This window comes from Anarhichas minor, unplaced genomic scaffold, assembly GCF_050575085.1.
Source record: "Anarhichas minor isolate MPS153535 unplaced genomic scaffold, ASM5057508v1 ptg000084l, whole genome shotgun sequence".
NCBI lineage: Eukaryota > Metazoa > Chordata > Actinopteri > Perciformes > Anarhichadidae > Anarhichas > Anarhichas minor.
This window is the reverse complement of record NW_027466530.1, coordinates 124003-137964: the sequence shown is the minus strand read 5'-3', so window position 1 is coordinate 137964 and position 13962 is coordinate 124003. Positions and strand designations below refer to the sequence as shown.

General features: G+C 39.1%; 1 long non-coding RNA gene across 1 annotated transcript; it reads left to right on the top strand.

The window, feature by feature from the left end:
• The first annotated feature begins 5987 nt into the window (after positions 1–5987).
• LOC142938366 (uncharacterized) lies at positions 5988–8857 on the top strand. Its single transcript, XR_012949561.1, has 3 exons — positions 5988–6204; positions 7753–7893; positions 8050–8857. It is a non-coding gene; the product is annotated as an uncharacterized LOC142938366 (long non-coding RNA).
• Positions 8858–13962: the final 5105 nt, after the last annotated feature.

Genomic DNA, 13962 nt, shown 5'->3' with positions numbered 1-13962 from the left:
CACGTGTGGGTGTGGGTGTGTGGGTGTAGGTGAGAGAGTGTGTGTGAGTGTGAAAGGTTTTTCATTGTTGTGGTAGTTTCTTGTTATTCTGCATCTTTTATCTGCTGACTCTGTTAAAGTCAGAAACCTACACATTAACAACTAAAAACTTTATTTAAACGCTTTATTTGAGGAGAGATTTTAAATGAGACATGTTGAATAAAATGTTTTTGATAAATGTCATAATTTTAGGCTTTGTTTTGCTTGATGTTTCTGATGATTATGAGTTTCTACAGCTTCTGTCTGTGATGAACGGTTTAGTTTTGGCGATTGTTGAAAGAAAACGTGTGTTTAGACCCGACCTCCTCTGGACTCATTTATAACCTCTTTGTGATTATTCACGCAAACCTAATCCACAATCGTATTGTGATGTAATATTTAGGAGACAGGGCTGAAGACAGACGTGTGTGTATATATATATAGATATACATATACATATGTATAAATATGTACAGTCTAGTGTCTCCTCCAGGAAATCTTTCATTCACTTGAATGCTCGTCTTCTTATATATTTCCCTCAGGTACTATCTCTAAAAACTTATGAGGTAAAACTTTATTTCTACTCAACGTTCTGAACTTCATTCCACTTTATCCCGAGTGAAACATTGAAACCCCAGAGCTTTGCTTTCTTTATGTCAATAGAGGAAAAGTGGATCCGTCGTTATTCTAAACACTTTTACTTTCACTGCCGTCTGAAGTATTTTATGTTTGCAAAGAGTCAGAATTCATTTGACAACTTTTTGCAGCGATCTTATGAGTCAGCTATGAAACTTTAAGTTATAATTTAATGTTAAGTTCACTTCATCAGTACTTTGACCTGCTGAAATACATCCAGTATGAAAGAAACACTCAGAGCACTCTGTATTACTACAGTACGTACTACAGCAAGTAGTGGTATTAGTACACAAGTATTGCAGCAGACAGTGGTATTACTACAGTACGTACAGCAAGCTGCTGTATTTTAGGTACCACAGACGTTCACCACAACAACCTACAATAAACCATGAAGTACCACAAAATACTTCAGTGTAAAATGTAGAAGTATAAAGTACTGCAAAATGTAAAGCATTGTGCCAAAGACAGAACGTACCACCAGAATAACAGTCAAATACTAGTACCACCAGAAGTACCACAAGGTCTGTGCTGTCTTTGTTGTACTTCTATTTGTAAAGATTGTACTCGTCCAGAGTCGGGACTTTTACCAAGTTGTCACATTTCTGAGAGTGAAGACGTTTTAGAAGAGTGAGGGAAGGCGTGTACGTACAGAAGCGTAAGGGAAGGTGTGTACGTACAGAAGCGTAAGGGAAGGTGTGTACGTACAGAAGAGTGAGGGAAGGTGTGTACGTACAGAAGCGTAAGGGAAGGTGCACTGTAAGAAAAGTCAGTGAATTTTACAGTGAAAAACTGTTAAATCACAACAGTAAGAGACCGTCAATTGTAAATCGGTTATATTCAGTTTATCTGACAGTGAAACACCGTAAATATATATATCAGCCAAAACAATAATTTGTGCATGTATTTCTTGTATAAAATACATTTTGTCACTGTTAAATGTACTAAACATTGTACTGATAACGGAAATACACCGTAATATGAAAAAACATCCATGCCGTAAGTTTTGCATTTATTTCTTTTAAAAAATACATTTGGTTACTGTTAAATGTACGGACCATTGCGCTGCCAATGGAGGTAAAACGCATCATATATTCAACAGCCAGCCCCGTATTTTTTGCATTTATTATTCGTAAAAACATCAGTTTGTCACTGTTAAATGTACTAAACATTGTACTGGTAACGGAAATACACCGTAATATGAACAAAAATCCATACCGTGATTTTTGCATTTATTGCTTATAAAAAATACATTTGGTTACTGTTAAATGTACGGACCATTGCGCTGCCAATGGAGGTAAAACGCATCATATATTCAACAGCCAGCCCTGTATTTTTTGCATTTATTATTCATAAAAACATCAGTTTGTCACTGTTAAATGTACTAAACATTGTACTGGTAACGGAAATACACCGTAATATGAACAAAGATCCATACCGTGATTTTTGCATTCATTACTTATAAAAAATACATTTGTTTACTGTTAAATGTACGGACCGTTGTACTGATTACAGAAATACACCATAATATATCTAACAGCCAACTCTGCAACTTCTGCAAATATTATCTATAAAAAATCAATTTTGTCATGAACCTTTATGCCGATTACTGTCGTGGCAGCAACCCGAAAACCCGGTGCTGGACACCGGAGGTGAGGGAAGCAATGGAAGCAAACAATGGGCTAGGACCCTGAAATTTTCACAGTCAATCGACCTTTGGCCAAAGATCAAGTGGTATGAAAATCAATGGGAAATTCCAAACACTTTTTCCATAGTGAACTTGGATTTTAGACCTAATTCGGCCTAAATACCCATAGAAAACAATGGGCTAGGACCCTGACATTTTCACAGTCATTCCACCTTTGCCCACAGATTAAATGGTGCGAATATCAGTTGGAAATTGACTGTGTTTATTTCACCCAACAGAAAGGATTCTAACTCAATGTTACTTATGATCCGAAATGGCCTTCACCAGTCTTTTCTCTCAATTGTTACACTTTAAATCAAAGTAGAGATTTGAATCCTTTTCCTGTTTAAAGAGGGGCTAGTGAATATGAATTCCCCCAAATTTTGAGATCGTAGCTGCAAGTTAAGGTACCCAAACACAGCCCCAAAGGTCAAAATTGAGGCATATAGCCTTATTTTTCGGCTTTTTTTGGCAAGTGAGAAACGGGCCATTAAATCTTGGTGAAAGGTTGAAACTGCCTGAATTTTGCATAAATCATTCCCCTGTGATAACGTGATGCAGGATCTAAAGCAAGATCTCTGCAGACCCTTGGGAAAGCTAACTTCTGTTAGCAGCATGCTAATGACTTGAATCCAATTGAGCCTTGAAGAGGGTCCTCTTTTGTCCATCATATGTGAATATTAGGACAATAAGCCATTTACAAGTGTTTTCAAATGCACCCAACAGAGATGATTCAAACCAGATGGCACTTATTTTCCCAAATGGCCGAAAGCCAGTTTTCACCAGTCTTTTCTCTAACTTTTTATACTTTAAATCAGGGTAGAGATTTGACTCCTTTTCTCCTTCAAATAGGGGCTCGTCACCATTACCTACCTATAATCTGGACTTCGTAGCTGCAAGTTAAGGTCCCCAAAAACAGCCCCAAAGGGCTTAATTGATGCCTTATTCCCTTATATGAGTGGATTTTTTGACATATGCAAGAATGGCCATAATCTCTCAAATATGGGTCCCAGAACCCACAGAGTCTGGACACACATTGTGGACTAGGCCTACAATAAGGTCACCTGAACAGAATCCCTCTAGATTATCTAGAAAAGATTTTTGCCTGTATGACACTCAGACCTCAGCATGGTGTACACCCTGTTGTACTCTTGGTGAGATCAGACCAACTTTTACTTCTAAAGATGTCAGAGCCCTGCTTTTTTAATATGTTGTAGACAGGCCCCAATGAGCCACATTCAAGTTGGATGGTACTCCCTAGCACTTAGCACGCCTGCGTGGGAGGAGGGGGAATTGGCCTACATTTGAATGGGGGATTTTGCTAGGATAAAATGAATGGGAAGTGATGAGCAAATGGCCCACATTCCCACATTCCCTTACCTGGGGAAGACCCAGAACACGCTGGAGGGATTACATCTCCCAGCTGGCCTGGAAACGCCTCGGGATACCCCAGAATGAGTTGGAAAATGTTGCAGGGGAGAGGGAAGTCTGGGTCAGCCTGCTTGGCCTCCTGCCACCGCGACCCCATCCCGAATAAGTGAAAAACAATGGATGGATGGATGTGCCGATATGACAGCCAGCACTGTAATTAGGGCCCGAGCACCGACGAAGTTGGAGTGGAGGACCTATTGTTCTTCTAATGTTTATTATTATTACCGTACTTCTTTCATTGCGAAAAGGAGGTGCTTGGGATACTGGTAAGATTTAGAAAGTACTTTTGAGTAGCCCCAACATTTGGTTTCACCTAGCTCAGGGGTCGGCAACCTTTACTATCCAAAGAGTCATTTTGCCCTATTTTCCACCAAATAAAATTTGTCTGGAGCAACAAAAGTATATTGTATTTATGAAAATATAGAACAAGAATTCTTGACATTTTATTGCTATTTTACCTGTTATAACAATATCAAACTCTTATGAAGAGAGCTCATCTCCAGCCTGATACTTTTCAGCAAATGCTGTGTGCTTGTTCTGGAAGTGTCTTTCAACATTACATTTTTTGCACATTTCAAGAATACAGGTAAGCCAGCATCATTGGCAGTGAAAGCGAATATGTCCACGCAGAATTTAACTCTCTATTTTCTTTTTTGGGATTTATCCATTGATAGTTTACCGAGGGCGGGGGACTGCAAATCATGATTCGCCACCTGCAGGGAAAGGCGCTTGACAGCGACGTAATAGGATGTGACGCAGATCTACGCCGGAGTTTTCAAAGCACCGAAAACTCCGGAGTTACCTCTTCTTGTGGATAGTCGTAAACGCATACGTTTAGAAACGATGACATAAACACCCACGTTGTCTTTACTAGCAGCTGTTGTTCAGTTAAAGTCTGCATTTCTGCGGAGGAAGCAGCTGTTATTGGAGCGATTAGCGAGCAGCGTGTCCAGTGGTGTTAGCAGACCTACGGAGCGGCCCCGTCTGAAGTCACGTTAACGTAATTCATGATATAGATTAGACCACATGGGATCACCTTTCGGTTTGTTTTTTTCCACATGGAACTATACATTCTGCCATTTCTCCTCGACTCTTTCCGCTGTGAGTCACTCAGCAGTGATTGTCAGAGCTAGCTGCACCACAAACAAACAGTCGGTTTGGACACCTGCATTTACTTTGACAGTCTTTTATGTTACAAACACTGAAGAGCATTCAAAAAACATTCGTTTTTTTGTCGATCATTACAGGCTTGTATTCAGAGCTGAACTCAAAACATTCGAGGCTTAAGACCTGGCAAAATGATCTTGCTACGCCACTGGTACACGCAGGAAATATTGTCTAACTCGTGCACGCAGTGTCTCATGGTCACAGAAATGCACGGCCGCGGCAACTAGAGTCCTGCTAGTACCCTCGACGTGTGTGAAGGTGCGAGGGCCCGATCAATGCTGCTTGCATTCATTATTTGTAAAAAAGACATTTTGTCAAGGTTAAATGCACTAACCATTGTGCTGTTTTTGTAAATACACTATAATATATAAAATATAACACTGCAGTTTTTGCAGGTAATATTAGTAAAAAGAAATACATTTTGTCACGATTAAATGTACGAACCATTGTGCTAATAATGGAAATATACCATAAGATAAATTTGAAGGCCAACACTAATTTTTGAAAGACATTTTGTCACTGTTTCAACAGTCAGAACTAATATTTAACCAACAAACAAAACAATAAGTGCTAGTTGTAAACTAGTCTGCTTATTCAAAGCAGTAGAGAGTAACCTTCCATAACTTCTCCTTGTTTTGTAATCCTTTTTTGCAGAGCATAAGTTGCATCTCACCCCTCACCCCATCCCCCACCCCTCTTTTGATCTCTGTTGGTTAGTATTTTGTAACATTGCAGGTGCTTGCAGGTGCAGATCTCACAACAGTTTCAAGGCACCCTGTGACATCTATTCCTAATGTGTGGCACCCTATATGTTCATGCCTAAACTGTTTTACTGTTTCGAGATTCCCCCATGACACTTTAAGACCAACAGGTGCCTGTCTCAGTGAATAACCTGACCAAATGTGGTGAGAACACAGGTAGTTCATGATAAGGTCAATGTCCTCTGTGGACTCACTGTCACTACTTTCACATTCAAATTATACAGACATGGCATGTACAGTTTCACGGTTTCAAGATTCCTTAAAACCACAATTTATCTTGACTTGACAGACAGAGAGAGAGAGAGAGAGAGAGGCGGCAGTGATCAGACCAACACATTAATTTAAAAAAAAAGCAACGGTCGGAGGTTGAACTTTTGAACCCACTTCAGCGCCTTTTCTACGCGCTCAGCACTGCGCTGCACTTCTGCTGCTCTACTGCGGGGATTATCCTGAACACTATTGATGAACAACTGCCTGACTCCTAGGAACAAAACACTTCATCTGGAGGTAAGCATACCTACATAATGTATTACAGTCGGAGAGGAGAGTAACAGCTTTTTTGAACGGTCAACGTTAACGTTACCTTACGTTTTTTAAAATCAGGATAAGGCTCTATCTCTACAGCAAACAGTTGAGTTAGCGTCACCTTAGCTAGCTAACGTTAAATTTGAATTTGAGGCTTTGTTTTCTGCAGCTTTGTGTCTATCTAATGAGTTGAGAGAGTTTACTTTTCTATGATATAACGTGGTTTATGGCTTTCTGTGTTGAACATTAGCTAGCTTACTTTACCAAAGGTTGGCTAAGAAAATGTTTAGTTGTAATTTCTGTGGCAAGTCAGTTAAAACTTCGAGGGGTTATGTGCTTCACTGCAAACTTCATCGAAATGAACCACGTTGTTTATTTAAGTGCTTTGAAGCCGGTTGCAAGCAGACATTTGTTAGATATGGAGCATTTAAGGCTCATTTCTACCGGAGGCATAACGTTAACGAATCAGCTACAGCTAACGTTACTGTTGGGATGGCTGTTAACGTTACCGCTTATAAATGCGCTATGGCGTTATGTGAACGCACGTGTCCAGACACTAAAGAGCTAATAGCTCATTTGAAGGAGCATCTTGTGGAAGGACGCGCCGTGACTTGTCCAGTGAGTGGATGCAAAAATGTTTTCACGGTCAGATCTTCATTTACCGCCCACATGTCACGGAAACACAAAGATTTAGCAGACAGCAGTATTAGTGACATGTACAGAGAATCTGCTTCTCCTCAGTCATCAGCTATTCCAGATGAATCACATGACTGTGGCCCTCACGTGCATGAGTCAGATAATGTCACAGAGACAGGCACAGATGAAGGTGATATGGATATTTCTGAAAACTTCAGTGATCTCTTTCTCAGAAACGTCAGTTTATTCTACTTGAAATTGCAGGGACAGTTTCTACTACCTGCTTCGACCATACAGAACATTGTTGAGGAGATGCAAAACATACATGAGTTGGGTCAGACATATACTTTAAATAAACTAACTTCACTGCTTAAAAATGACACACCATTGTCAGATGAGGACATCACCAAAGTTTGTGAGTCTGTCAGGGGATTTGATCTTTTCTCTGCATGTCATAGAGGGCCAATGAGGACAGCTTACTCAAGAGCTCAGTCGTTCAAAAAAGGATTCAACTATGTGGAGCCTAAGAAAATATTTTTAGGACAAGATGAGAACAGGACTGATAGGTTTGCATATTATGTGCCTGTAAAAGAGACTTTAAAATGTTTGTTGGAATCTGATCTTTGGAAGAACTGTGTGTCAGGAGAGCACTCAACTGAGTCTCCCTCAGAGTCAGATGTTCTAAGTGACATTAGTGATGGTCAGATATTCAAATCCAATGATTTCTTTGGTCAAAATCCATCATGCTTCAAGCTAGTACTATACCAGGATGCTTTTGAAGTTGTTAACCCTTTAGGCTCTGCAAAGACCAGACATAAAGTATTAGCTGTCTATGTATCTGATGCTAATTTGCCAGTTCATGTAAGGTCTGACACAAACCACATGTCACTCCAGAGGGAGAAACTACTGCAGGACCTCGGGGTGGTGGATCCACCAGCTGCTGCAGGGCCGGACAGACGGAGGGGGGTCCTGCAAGAGGCCTGCACCCAGCAGCAGAGTAGACCGGCTCATCAGAGACGACAGACCCGACTACAGGTACTGTGTTCTCCTTCAAATACACAGCCAACGTGAACACAACTACAGCTCACACAGTCTTGGAAGAGTGGACTCATATTTCACTTGTTTGTTGTCATTTAAATGATGATTTTGATTTCTTCCGCCTCCAGTCATCTGTTTTTCTTTTCATTTCAGTTGGACTCTTTGACTCAGTTCTCCCAAAGAAGAAAGCAGCAGCCCTGCTCTCACTCACTGCAGGTAGAGACACCGGACCACACAGATCAATATCGTCCCATACTCTGTTTCCAAATCTGGTTTATTAAAAGAAATCAAGAATGAAAGGTTTACTGGCCCTTTTATAATCAATACAGATTCATATTTATTTCAAAAAACATCCAGAAGAGAAATATAAAGTAGTCGTTTTACAGTTTCACATTTGTAACAAGGGCTGCTACTAACGATTACTTTCATTACCAATCAATCTAATGATTATTTTTCTTGATTAATCTTTTGACCTAAAAAATGTTATTATACATCTTGTTTTTTCTGACCAACAGTGCAAAAAGGCAAAAATCATTACATTTACTGTCACATAAGACTAATAAAACCAGCAAATTCTCACATTTGAGGTGCTGAAATCAGAGAATATTTTGGCATTCGTGCTTGAAAAATGACTGAAGCGATTATTCGATTAATTGTCTGTCGATCGATTAATCGACTAATCGTTGCAGCTCTTTTTGTAAAAGCTAATATTTAAGTTTTGGAGGATTAATAGAAGTGTTTTCAAAGGAAACCAGGTTTTAAATGTGTAGAAATTATGTAAATCCACATGCATTGTTAATTTTAAATGTTAATGCTAATTTTAAAATGCACAGTCACTGTGGCAGCTCTATGAACGGATAAATAACAATCAAATCATAATATTACGAATGAAAACATATGAACAGTTGGAGATTTTGCCTCATTGTTTGTGTCTGGTGGTGAACATCACTGATAACTTTCAGAACTGAATAATGAGACGTCACCATGAAGCAGAATTAAAATATCTCGGCTGTGTTGCAGCACATCAGCTCCCACATGACGCAACGTCACTTTATTTTTTACGGTGAAGTTCTGGCAACCACAGCTGCCAGTAATTTACCGTTAAATTTCATATTACCGTAAACAGGTTTATGAAATCTCTGTTTTTTTTATAGTAATTTACCGTAAACAAAAACAGTTCTCAACTGTGAAATCTACGGTTGCAAAAAAAATATACCGTGATGTATTATACGTTCTCACTTTATTTTTTACGGTGAAGTTCTGGCAACCACAGCTGCCAGTAATTTACCGTTAAATTGCATATTACCGTAAACAGGTTTATGAAATCTCTGTTTTTTTATAGTAATTTACCGTAAACAAAAAACAGTTCTCAACCTTGAAATCTACGGTTACAAAAAATATATACCGTGATGTGCTATACATTCTCACTTTATTTTTTACGGTGAAGTTCTGGCAACCACAGCTGCCCGTAATTTACCGTTAAATTGCATATTACCGTAAACAGGTTTATGAAATCTCTGTTTTTTTATAGTAATTTACCGTAAACAAAAAACAGTTCTCAACCTTGAAATCTACGGTTACAAAAAATATATACCGTGATGTGCTATACATTCTCACTTTATTTTTTACGGTGAAGTTCTGGCAACCACAGCTGCCAGTAATTTACCGTTAAATTGCATATTACCGTAAACAGGTTTATGAAATCTCTGTTTTTTTTATAGTAATTTACCGTAAACAAAAACAGTTCTCAACTGTGAAATCTACGGTTGCAAAAAAAATATACCGTGATGTATTATACGTTCTCACTTTATTTTTTACGGTGAAGTTCTGGCAACCACAGCTGCCAGTAATTTACCGTTAAATTGCATATTACCGTAAACAGGTTTATGAAATCTCTGTTTTTTTTTATAGTAATTTACCGTAAACAAAAAACAGTTCTCAACCTTGAAATCTACGGTTACAAAAAATATATACCGTGATGTGCTCTACATTCTCACTTTATTTTTTACGGTGAAGTTCTGGCAACCACAGCTGCCGGTAATTTACCGTATTTTTTTTACAGTGTGTGTACGTACAGAAGATTGAGGGAAGGTGTGTACGTACAGAAGCGTAAGGGAAGGTGTGTACGTACAGAAGAGTGAGGGAAGGTGTGTACGTACAGAAGCGTAAGGGAAGGTGTGTACGTACAGAAGAGTGAGGGAAGGTGTGTACGTACAGAAGCGTAAGGGAAGGTGTGTACGTACAGAAGAGTGAGGGAAGGTGTGTACGTACAGAAGAGTGAAGGAAGGTGTGTAGGTACAGAAGAGTGAAGGAAGGTGTGTAGGTACAGAAGAGTGAGGGAAGGTGTGTAGGTACAGAAGAGTGAAGGAAGGTGTGTAGGTACAGAAGAGTGAGAGAAGGTGTGTAGGTACAGAAGAGTGAAGGAGCTTTTAGAAAGTGAGGACATTCTTTGAAGCAACAGATTTCTGTAAAGTGAGACTATTTTATAGGACGATTCTGGAGTTTGATGACATTAAGTTGTTAATGTGAAGACAGTTGTGTGGTACTTAATTCTTCAAAGTGTTTCTACGCTCAGGGTGAGGATACATACTCGTGTCCTTTGTTGTGCATCTCGTGTTGATCTCTCTGGTCTTCTCCTTCGTTTGTTCTCATAAACACGACACAGCTCATAAAGCTTTCATGTGTAGAACAGAGACGAGTCATTAGGACACACTGATAAACAGCTTAGTTTCTTCTCTCTCCCCCTCCTCCAACACGACAACATGAAATCAAGGCGTCGGCCCTGATCCTCAGCGTGTCCCCCAGTGGGATCATTTAAACCCCAATCATCAAGCCATCAAAGACATAATCTGCACCGTCCACTGCCAGGAAGCACAACTTGGATAAAAAACAGGAACATAAAACCTGAAATAATTCAGCGCTATGTGTGTGCGAGCCCAAAGGGTTTTTCCTGCCAACGCTGTTCAGACGAGACCCAGCGGGACACGACGGCCCACAGCGACCGTAAAGCTTTGGTTGGCTTCCAACGAAACCCTCAACGCAGCCCCGTCTCACAGCAATGAGGCTCTGCGAGTCTTCACAATTAGACTTTTGATTCTCAGAGAGTCTCAAAGGGTTCAGAGTGAATTTCACTCAAAGAAGGTGGAAAAACTTTGGATTCAGGCGAGAAAAGAGCCGTTAGATTTGTTTCAAAACTTCCAACAGGAACACTTTGCAGATGTGTGAGAGGCTGACGGTGAAGGATTCACCAGAGATTCACATTCTACATCTCTCCATCGGGTAGTTGTGAGTTCATTTAGATTCTTTGCACTGAGAAATATAAGTTTGGTTATTAGTTGTTACCTTTAGCTCCATTAAATGTGTCATTCTTACACTAAACACAGTATATGACAAGAATAAACCAATAATCTCCACCTTAAGACAACTGAGTAGTAAATAATAAAACATTTTGGGTTAATATCAATGTTCTAAATGTTTTACAGGCTCATCTTCCACAAATACAAACACAAAACAACTCTACAATCAAAGACAACTTTTGTAACAACTAAGAGAACCGGTTTCACTTGAATCCATTTGGAGTCAAATCAATTGTTCTAGCAGAGCCCAAAATTCACAATTTGGCCTCAAAGTGCAAAAACATCAAACTAAATGTAATATTCTGATTAATTTGATGACTTTAAGATGCGCTTCCTCATCAGACGAAGACCAATTTCTGACCTATAACAAACATCATGCCATCCAATATCAATATTCTAGATTTCATGAGCATCGATTTCCCCCAAAACATAATTTATTGTAAACTTTGGGATCTCCCCCAGAATTCACAGCAGCGTTTTTGTGTGTTTTGATAGAAAAAGAGTAAAGCTGGAGGCTCGAGGAGGTCAATTAGTGTTTTGTTTTATCCTCCCCGAGATGAAGCACGATATAAAGGAGCAATGAGAGCTTGGTGGTCGGGCGATAAAGCAGCAGAATAGATGTTGTAACCGGAGGGAGAGTCGTATAACAGAGCTGCTGCTCAGCTGCTCACATCACATGTAACGTAAATCAAACCACACTGTCCACACACACACGCACACACACACGGTTACTTATAAAGAAAGTTCTCCTGTGAAAGTGTGGTCTTCAGAAACAATATAAAGTTCAGCCCCGTATCCAAAATATCAATCTTTTCTTTATATATATAAACACATCTTTCAATATAATCCATTTCAATGCTACACCGACTGTAACTTCAGCTCAAAGATGGAAACAGATCCAGATATGTATATCGGTCTCTGATATACATATATATAAATACAGATACAGATTACATGTGAACACATTCAATAATATATAAAATCAACAGGGGTTTCGACATTTCTTATGATTTATTAACGTACAAAACATACAAAGCTATTCAATTCAATTAATTTTATTTTGTACAACCCAAAATCACAAATTTGCCTCAGAGTTCAAATGTCCATCAATTGGTTTCTTCTAGTGTGCTTTTATTGTGAAACTCTCGACTCTGAAACAGGAAGCTGTTCCTGTTTGAATCAAAGCTTCAGTTTCTTTGACCAATGACAGCTGGTTTCCTCTCTTCTCCTCCAGCTGTGTCTCAGAGGGTCTGTGTCTCTTTAGTCGGACCATTGAACAGTGTTTAGTTCTCTGTCTACTAAACTAAAAAACATCTGTTACTGAAGACGCTTTATACAAAATAAAAGCATCAAATAGAGGAGTCCTCTCACAGGCAAGCACATTTTTTAAAAGTAGTTGTAAAAAACACTGCCAAAGCAAGAAAAACTAAATAATAACCAAATAAAATGTCAAAGAAGTGTCAGTGTGGTATGAACACATTTAAAATACACTGTATGAGTTTATTAAATACAGAAATCTTACTTTAAACCATAATATTCCTTCCTTCAGCCTCTGGTTTTAGTGGGCTAAAGTGTAATTATTTTATAGTTTATTCATCGTTTATCATTCTAAAAATGAACACGTTACAACAAAAACGATCTCGTTTAAGAAACAGCATCCTCACAGATGAGAACCACAAACAAACCTATTTTAAAATGATGGTAGAAGCTCTCAACACTCTCAACAGAAGGTTAACGAGACGTGGAGTTGAGACGCTTTATTCGTGTTATTTTACATGTTGAACCAGCAAAACTAAACCAGGAGCAAGAGACTCAAAAGTCTGTCCTTTGTCTAAAAAAACAACTAATTAACAAAGCTTCCCTCTTTTACTAAACCTAACTATTTTACGATCTTTTCCTAAACATCACGCAGTATTTTACCATCTTTTATTAAACCTAATTAAGTATTTCACCATCTTTTCGTGCTGGTTATTTATATAAGTCTGTTACATCAGTATCTATGTGGTCGTCTGATGCTGATGTGAATGTTCGTTGTAAGCAACCACTCGTAGCGCCACTCTGAAGGTCCAATCAGGAGCCGTTATGACACCCAGGGGGCGGGGCTAAGGGTTCTCTGTTGTTAATCAGCTCCTCTGGTGGTCGTTAGCCGGCGGATGCCATACAGAGCACTTTAATCATTAAAACAGCAACAAGGAAACCACTCACACCTCCTCCCTCCTATGTTATTCCTGCAGAGCAGAAACTAAACAGGCTCCTGGGACACCGAGCAGTCATCTACATTCATCAGGAGGGAGGGAAGGAAGCTAGGAACAAGAGAGGGGAGGAAAGGAGAGGAGGGGAAAGGACACAAAAGGAATATAAAGTAAAGCAGAGTAGGGCTGCAATAACGATTATTTTAGAAGTGGATTAATGTTGATTATTTTCTCCTTTAATAAATTAGTCAGACCAACAAGAGAAGGTGAGTTAAAAGAACAAGATGACGATCAGAAATGTAACAATAAGAAGTGAATGAAGGACAGAGGGAGTTAATATTCTTCCTTTTCTCTGGTTCTAATCCCACTGGAACGGATCCATTTATCTTCAGAGTTAACAACAGGACGACGAGGAGAACGTGATTATTTTACTATTACAGAGAAGAATCCCTTAAAGGTCAATTTAAATGTATTTAAAATCCCTTCTGGATTCAAACGTTAACTGTTGACTTGGAAGA